This window comes from Myotis lucifugus, unplaced genomic scaffold, assembly GCF_000147115.1.
Source record: "Myotis lucifugus unplaced genomic scaffold, Myoluc2.0 scaffold_84, whole genome shotgun sequence".
Lineage (NCBI taxonomy): Eukaryota > Metazoa > Chordata > Mammalia > Chiroptera > Vespertilionidae > Myotis > Myotis lucifugus.
Window position 1 is genome coordinate 2186805 of NW_005871132.1, and position 8010 is coordinate 2194814.

General features: G+C 44.9%; 1 protein-coding gene across 1 annotated transcript in view; it reads left to right on the top strand.

Moving 5' to 3' along the window:
- Positions 1-1012: 1012 nt before the first annotated feature.
- UPK1B (uroplakin 1B) overlaps positions 1013-8010 on the top strand; it is a 26483-nt gene continuing 19485 nt past the window's right edge. Inside the window, exon 1 of the mRNA XM_006090903.3 lies at positions 1013-1036. The gene's annotated coding sequence lies outside the window, so the exon portion shown is untranslated. The remainder of the gene's footprint in view (positions 1037-8010) is intronic.

The following is an 8010-nucleotide window of genomic DNA, read 5'->3' on the forward strand; positions in this document are numbered from 1 at the left end:
CATTACCCATTGCTGAGCCAGGCAAAATAAACTATGGTGCATGTGTACCATGATATGTTATGCAGCCATTAAAAGAAATGTGGTTTCTCCAGGCCAGCGTGGCTCAGTGGTTGAGCGTCCACCTGTGAACCAGGAGGTCATAGTTCGATTCCCAGTCAGGGCATATGCTTGGGTTGTGGGCTGGATTCCCAGTGTGGGACGTGTAGGAGGCAGCCAATCAATGATTCTCTCTCATCATTGCTGTTTCTATCTCTCTCTTCCTCTCCTTCCCTCTCTGAAATCAATAAAGATACATTTTTTAAAAAGGTGGTTTCTTTTGTTCAAATATTGTTGGTGTTGTGTATATGCACAGTGGGTCCAGAGGAAGGTGGGAGGGGACAGGTGGGAGGAATTGGACGTTATCGGATAATTACTTGAGCACTCGCTCTGTGCCTAAATTTCTCCCAATCTTTTGGTTCCCGGATCTCTTGCCCCTCAGTCTTTGGACTCGGTGTGAGCATTACCTGGGCAATGACTATCCCCATAAACATAGCATATGCGAGTTACAAAAGTCAAACTAGATGTGACCCTAGACAGCTACACGTGAACCCACATGACTGTGAGCAGTCAGAACAACAGATAGGCCTTTTAATGCACCAAAAGCAGAATAAAGGATCAAATCACACTAATGAAAACAAATCAAACCAACATAAAAACAAAAGCCCTGAGAGTGCGCTTGAGGGAAGCCCGGACCCGGGGAGGGTCCAGAGGAGTGAGGTGCTGAGCCCTGAGCTGTCCTTGGTCAGAGTCACACATTCCAAAGCAGCAGACGTCTACTGACAGGAGACTTCCTGTTACTTCCCACCTGGAGGCAGGCTCAGGCCGCATCAGGCTCAGCCCATGTGAGATGCCTCCTCCCAATCACAGACCATCCTTCCCTGGTCCTGAAGGTTCAAAGAATTGCTGTGGGGTTTTAAAGCGCCTCCGGCCAGCTGGGCTTGCAGCCTGGGCCTGCACAGCACCGGGAGGAAGAGGCAGCGAGGGCACCGAGGGCGCCGTGAGTAAAATAACTTCACTCTGCAGGGAAGGCGGCTGGGCTCTCAGTGTCCCGGCTGCTCTCTCAGGAGGCCAGCCAGCAGTCTGGAAGGGGAGGAGAGGAGTTAATTTCCTGTCTCCCCCCCTCCCCCTTTTTTTTGTAATTTAGAGCATTGTGACTGTTCTGTTCCCTTTACTTTCAACTATACAAATTGCTTTCTGGAACCCTTTGGTATTGCCCAGTGCTCAGAACTAAGATTAAACTTCTTCTGGGGCTGTTCTCCCTCCACCCTGATTTCAACCTCAGATTTCCTCACAGAAAGACCAAGGAAAATCCAAGAACCCTGGGAGAACCGGCATGTCCTGATTAAAGCTCAGACAGACACCTTGGTGGACCCCCAGTTTCCTCAGGGAGTCAGAAGAGTAAAAGAAAATGCCAGGAAACTGCTCATGTTCTGAATAATCAGTCCTTAGCCTAGCAGAGACCAAGTTTTCTGGTCTCCTTGTCAGAAATCATTTGATTCTGCCAACTCGGGACAAGGTTTATGAAATAATTTACTGGGGTTTCTTCTCTGCAAACAATTCTGTTTAATGAATGTGTCCGTAAAGAAGTCAACAAATTTGCTTTATCTATGCAATGTCATTTTTATTCTTCAATAATTGGCTGATCCACGAGAATCTACAGGTCCTAAATATACAGGGTGGGGCAAAAGTGGGCTCACAGTTGTTTGTATGGAAAATAATACAATAATGAATAAATACTAATACAAGAATAAACTCTTGTGTTGTGTGTACTCACAACTATGAACCCACTTTTGTCCCACCACCACTGAGCACTTGAGAGATGGCTAGCACAACTAAAGAACTGAATTCTTATTTCTTGAAATCCTTTGAATTTTAATAGCTACTTGTTGCTGCTAGGTACCATTTTGGTCAGAGCAGGTTTAGAGTTTTAAAGAAGAAAAAGGAAGGGTGCTGTGACCTGTGGATGTCCTGGCCCTGGAACAAGCTCCTCTTTTCATCATTCCCAGGGACTCATCCCACCCTAAATGGGAGTAGACCAACAATTGAGAGAAAACCTCCACACCCGTTTTTATTCTCACCTCTAAGTCATACCACTGTCTCCTCTCATTCCAGGTTTCAGACTCCGGGCTAAGGCAACAGCGCATTATGTTTCTCGCTTCTTCCTTTCCTACCTCTCCTTTTGTTTTCTTTTGTTAATCCAAATTTCTCTCGCATGAAATAGAGTTTGAGGTGTGGTCGGTATTATTTGGTCCAATAAACTTAGGTGAGGACAAGAGGTAATGAGTTTGAAAAAAATGATCTCACTCTTGGTGGGCGAGTCTCACTCATTCTTTGAAAATTGATTTGTGTAGTGAGTAATCAATGGTTTTTAGACCCGTTCGATGTGTCTGGAAACATCAACGCTACAGATATGAATAACATAACAACTGAATGAAGTCACAAGGGAAAAAAAAAGAAATAAACTGCAGCCCATGGAAAAAAAACTCTACTCTTCAGAGCAAAAGAACTCCCCGGATGTTGAGTAATTCAAATAGAGCATTTCGGTGCCAGGCCACCGGGCAGTTTCCTACAGGGTTGGCTTCAGGAACTGCTCCTTCTGTGGAAAACATTTTGAGGTGAGCTGCATACGTTCACTAGGGGGCAATGACATTTCTGAAGTGGACAGCTGCTACTATGCCCTCTGTCCTCTACCAGTCCCACCTTTAAAAATTCACCCCATCCCTTCCTGGGCCGGTGTGGCTCAGGAGTTGAGTGTTGACCCATGAACCAGGAGGTCACGGTTCGATTCCTGGATGGGGCACATGCTCGGGTTGCCGGCTCAGTCCCCAGTTCGGGGAGTGCAGAGGGCAGCCAATCAGTGATTCTCTCTCATTACTGATCGATCTCTCTCTCTCTCTCTCTCTCTCTCTCTCTCTTTTTTCCTCTCCTCCTCCTTCTCCCTTCCTCTCTGAAATTAATAAAAAATATATTTTTAAAAAATAATTAAAAAGATAAAAATTCACACCACCCCATCTGCATCCTTTCTAGCCCTGCCAGGTTAAAAAAAAAAAGAAAGAAAGAAAGAAAGAAAATCAAATACATATGTGGGAGGTGCTGCTTTAAAATAACAGGCAAGTTTCGGAAAAGCCCATGTGTGAAATAACTCATATGTACTGGGGGCTAAAGGGAAGGAAGACACATCATATTACCAGGAGTCAGTGTCTTTCCACAGAGATAGCCCCAAGCTCCAATTCATGAGTTACGAGGTGTGTCTTTTTAGGTCCTACCCTCTCCTTGGGTCTCTTCCGTCTCATGGCATCTTCTCTCTCCCTTTGGAAACATGAGGAAGGGATCTGATAACAGCATTCACAATAAGGCACTGACATTGATGACTTGTGAGACCCAGTGTGCCCCTGTTATGCGTCCTGTTTGCATTCTAATCAGGAGCAGGAAAGGAGTGATTCTGTAGTTGTGGGATTTCAGAAATTAGGGTGAAGAGTGAGGATTCTTTGAAAGGAGGGCAAGGGTGGAAGGCTCTCTCCAGCTTTGTAATGTGACTCCCCTTGTGGCTTAACTTGTTTGTAAGGGAAAAGGGCAAGCTCAAGGCGAGGGCACTGGGAGTTACTCTTCATTTTAAAGAAACATAAAAATAAGTTACCTGTCCATACTTTTAAAAGGGGAATGATTAGCAACAAATCCAGGATAAGCCTGGCTTTAGAGACTCTGCAATGACGCTTCTATGCTCTTGAGCAAGTCACCGCCCCTCTCGGTACCTTAGTTTCCTCGTCTGCACAATCAGGAGGCTGACTACCAAGCCTCTAAATTTGCAGTGAGAGCCAATATTCTTTCATGATATGAATGGGCATGTGGCCAGTCAATGCCCGAGGACAAATGACACTTTAATTTCTTCCTAATCACGTGCCTTCTGAATAAGACAAAAACTACCAAGAGTTAGTCATTGGCTTCCAGGTGAGTCACTCATCAATTAATTTGAAAGGTTATAATTTTGTTTCTTTAGTGCAATTATTTGTCAAATTGACTTTTTTGTGTACAGTAATTTATTCCTTTGTGGGTTCCAAATAACTGATTAAACAAACTTTGATAAAGAAAAGAGTTAGCAAAGTATCAGGTTAGATTGCCGTGTCGGAGACTAGCAGAGGAGAAAAGCCATACTCACATATCCGCCAAACAGGGCATGTGTGGAGAGCTGTTAGAGGCTGCAAAGAGAGGAAGGTGGGGAAGAAAGGATAACTTAGGGCAAGGGTACTTGGGGAAAGAAGAGGTTTTTCAACTGAGCTTCAGACAATGGCAAAGAGTTCCATAGGCAGAAATGAGAGAAGGGATCATCCCAAAGGGAGAGACAACCTAAACACAACCTGGACTCAGGATCAGGGCGCTCAGGGCAGCAGAAGACAAGCAGCAGGCCCTTTGAAGTCTGACTGGTACTGTCTTGAATACAAGCCAAGGAGCATGAGCTTTATCGCTTAGGTTGGCCAACCTCTCTCCCAGGAGAATGAAATGGTTGGGTCTGGACAAATAAAGTAGATGCAGGCAAAGGGAAGGCATTGTTATATCTCCAAGAATTGAAAAGTCAAGACGTTTTCTAATTCAGGAGAAATCTGGATTTGAAGAGATTGGTCCGCAGGAGAGAATGGGTTGGTAAGAGGAGCCATCTGGCGACAGGAAGTAAGAGGGGTCCTGTGGCAGAGCTGTGGGTACAATGGGAGCTCTCCAGGGCTCTCCTTTAAATGAAGGGGCTGGGGAGCCTTTCTGGGTGTTTAAGCAGGGAGTGATATGAAATCAGAGCTGTGTTATAGGACAGTGGCTCTCAAGACTGATTCTCTGGCACTTAGAGGGCAGGTTCGATTTTTTTGAACACCACAAAGTGTTGATAAATTAAGTTAAAAATAATTAAGTAGATCATTTTGGCCTAAATTCATACTTATAAACTAGATGCTAGCTAGACAGGTGCTAACAAGCACCCAGATTTAAGAAAAGTTTGTGAGAGAAAAATGCTTAAAATGACAAATTTTGATCATTAATTTTTCTCCAAATTATGAAATGACTGCAATTATTTGGTTTTGGCTCAAAACATGTTGGCCCAGTAGGTGCAACATCTGTGCTCTGTAGGGTCATTTGAGAACCTCTGCTTCAGAAGTTCACCCTGGACGCACTGTGTGGAATGGAAACAAAAACTGTTGAATTCATCGGAGCCAGAGTTAGGAGCTGTCAGTAGGAATTGGAAGGAAAGGGTAAAACTGTCTCAGGAAACATCAGAGGATGATCATGTTTGCTTCTATCAAAAATAGAAGTCAGCCCAAACTGGGGGCTGTATTATTCAGGGTTCTTCACAGAAACAGAACAAATAGGATATGTATGTATCCTATTCTGTTTCTATGAAGAACTGAGAAAGACAGACAGAGACAGAGAGAGAGATTTATTTTAAGGAATTGGCTCATGTGATTATGGGGCTGGCAAGTCAGAAATCTGCATCCCAGCAGACTGAAAAGTCAGGTAAGAAGTTAATGTTGCCGCCTTGAGTCTGAAATCTGCAGACTGGAAACTCACACAGGGATTCTATGCTGCCATCTTGAGGAAGAATTGCCTCTTCTACAGGAAACCTCAGTCTCTGCTCTTAAGCCCTTTGACTGATGGGCTGAGGCTCACCATGTAATGGAGGATAATCTGCTTTACTCAAAGTCTGACTTAAATGTTAACCCTATCTTAAAAAATATCTTCACACAGATACCTAGACTGGTATGTGACCAAACAACTAGTTAAGTTGACAAATAAAATTGACCCTGACATAGTGTTCATTTCGATACTTCCTTGTCAGGCAGGCAGAGACAAAACTTAAGAAATCATTAACCTCTTAAGGCACTATGACTACAGGCCCAGAGGACACCAGTTTATGTTCTATATGTACCCCATTTGTCCATCCCTCTGTCCTCTCTCCTCTGAGAAGGTCAACAAATGCAGAATTTTTTTAATAGCCACTGGTGTGAAACTTTATCAGAGTTTTTCTCTCTCTCTCTCTCTCTTTTTTTTTTTACCTATATAAATTCATTATTCTGGCCTAGGCACAAAAATATAATAGCTGTCAAAGAACTCTAAGAGGTTAGCCGGACCTGATTGTTTTCTTTCATAGAAATCACGTTGCCTTTCCTCTGAGGGTATCAGGGCTGCAGCCCTTCCTGGAGGCCTTTCCAGCCTCTCTGCTATGGGAGTAAATTCACTTGCCCCACTTCTCCAGGATCCTTTCCTAGGACCTTTCCCCTCGACGGGGGTCTTTGACGCAGAGACTATGTAATATCAATTTACACATTTCAACCAGGGTTTTCCAGCTTCACTCTTGAGTGTCTTCTAAATTCTTGGGTAACTTCCCTCTGAGCTCAGTAACCTCCCTCCATGTTTCCTCTCTGTTGATTCTAGAATAGTGGTTTCCAGGCACTCTGGGGCTAGCCACGTGGTTAGGAAGTTTAGGGCTGATTAGGGGAAGCTCTGTGAGGCCCAGACTCCCCATGCTCGTTTCAGCCAGATTTTTACCTATTTGTATATATTAGAGTTACGTATTGAAATCATATTCCTTTTGAAAATATGGCTCTGTCTTAAAACAAAATTAAACCACTAGTTTTCGGTGCCTTCACCATGCAATAGTCTATTAGCTCTGGTCTGTCTGCTTCAAGTAACTGAGGCAAAAGTAAAGAAAGTTAATATTGCACGGGTAATATTGTGTTAGAATTTCACATATAGTCTCATTTAATTTTCATGGTAACCCTTCTAGTTAAGTATTACAATGTCCATTTAGAAATAAAGTTCAACAAATTGAGTAACTACCTGAGGTCACAAAACGGTTAAGGGGTGGAGTTGAGATTCAAACTCTGGTCTGCCCAAAGCCCATGTCCTTCCCACCTCACCATACTCTAGCCAGCTCGACAGTAAAGTTCTAGGCAAAGTTTGCACACATATATTCATTCACCCATTCAAATACACATTTTTAAAAATGTACTTTATCTGGCCTTTAATTTAGCAAAATAATTTATTGAGTGCCTACTATGTTGCAAGCACTGTGCCACCTTGGACCTAGAAAGGCAAATAAAACAGGGTCCCGGTGCCTTCTCCTGCTTTGGAGACTCTTGCAGTGAAACGCAGGACAAGCCCTTCCTAGGTTGATACCAGGAGAAAGGAAGGGACAAGGGCAGCAGAACAGGGTCCTCCCTGAGGAGTGTCTGCGTCAGGGAGAAAGCCCCGGTCCAGAGGAGGCAGAACCTCAAACCTCATCTCTGATCAGCTGGCCACAGCCAGAGGGATGAGGCCCAGAGGCGGGTGTTACCCGCTCAGGAATGCGGATGGAATGCACAGAGGGCCTCTCCCATATGGACAGGACGTGCTGCCTGGTACCTGACTCTGGCCACAACCCACGCACAACTGGGAAGCTTTTTTTTCTCTCCCAAAGAGACTTTTCCGCCCATGAACCCTGTGAACCCTCCCATGGAAAATAAAAAGAGGGGCACCTGGGGAAGGCCTCCAGGCCCCTCCAGCAGAGCAGCGCAGGGCAGGGGGAGAGGGAAGGAGGAAGGCCCTGCATCACCTCAACCTCGGAGCCCTTGGTGGGGGGCCATTTATGCAGAACCTCCCTCCTAGGCCCCAGGGGTCACTGGTGCATAAAGCAAACCCATAACCTAATACCCTGCCCTTCTTAAATATCCCCTGGTTATTATTCATAATTTCTTATGTTTGTAAATAATTTTAGTGTTGCCAACCCCTTCTGCATCTTTCATCCTAGTGGTCACAATCCCCTCAAGTACCTGTGTTTCACCCATTTGATAAATGCAGAAGTAGACCCTGAGGGCATTGCCCAGGGTCACACAGGAAGGACAGGCCAGGCTGGGGTCTGGATCCAGTGTTCTGAGGCCAGGTCCAGGGTGCTCACTATGCGACCACGGCCGTGAGCCTAGCACCACAGCCATCAGCCAACCACCGGAAGCCTAG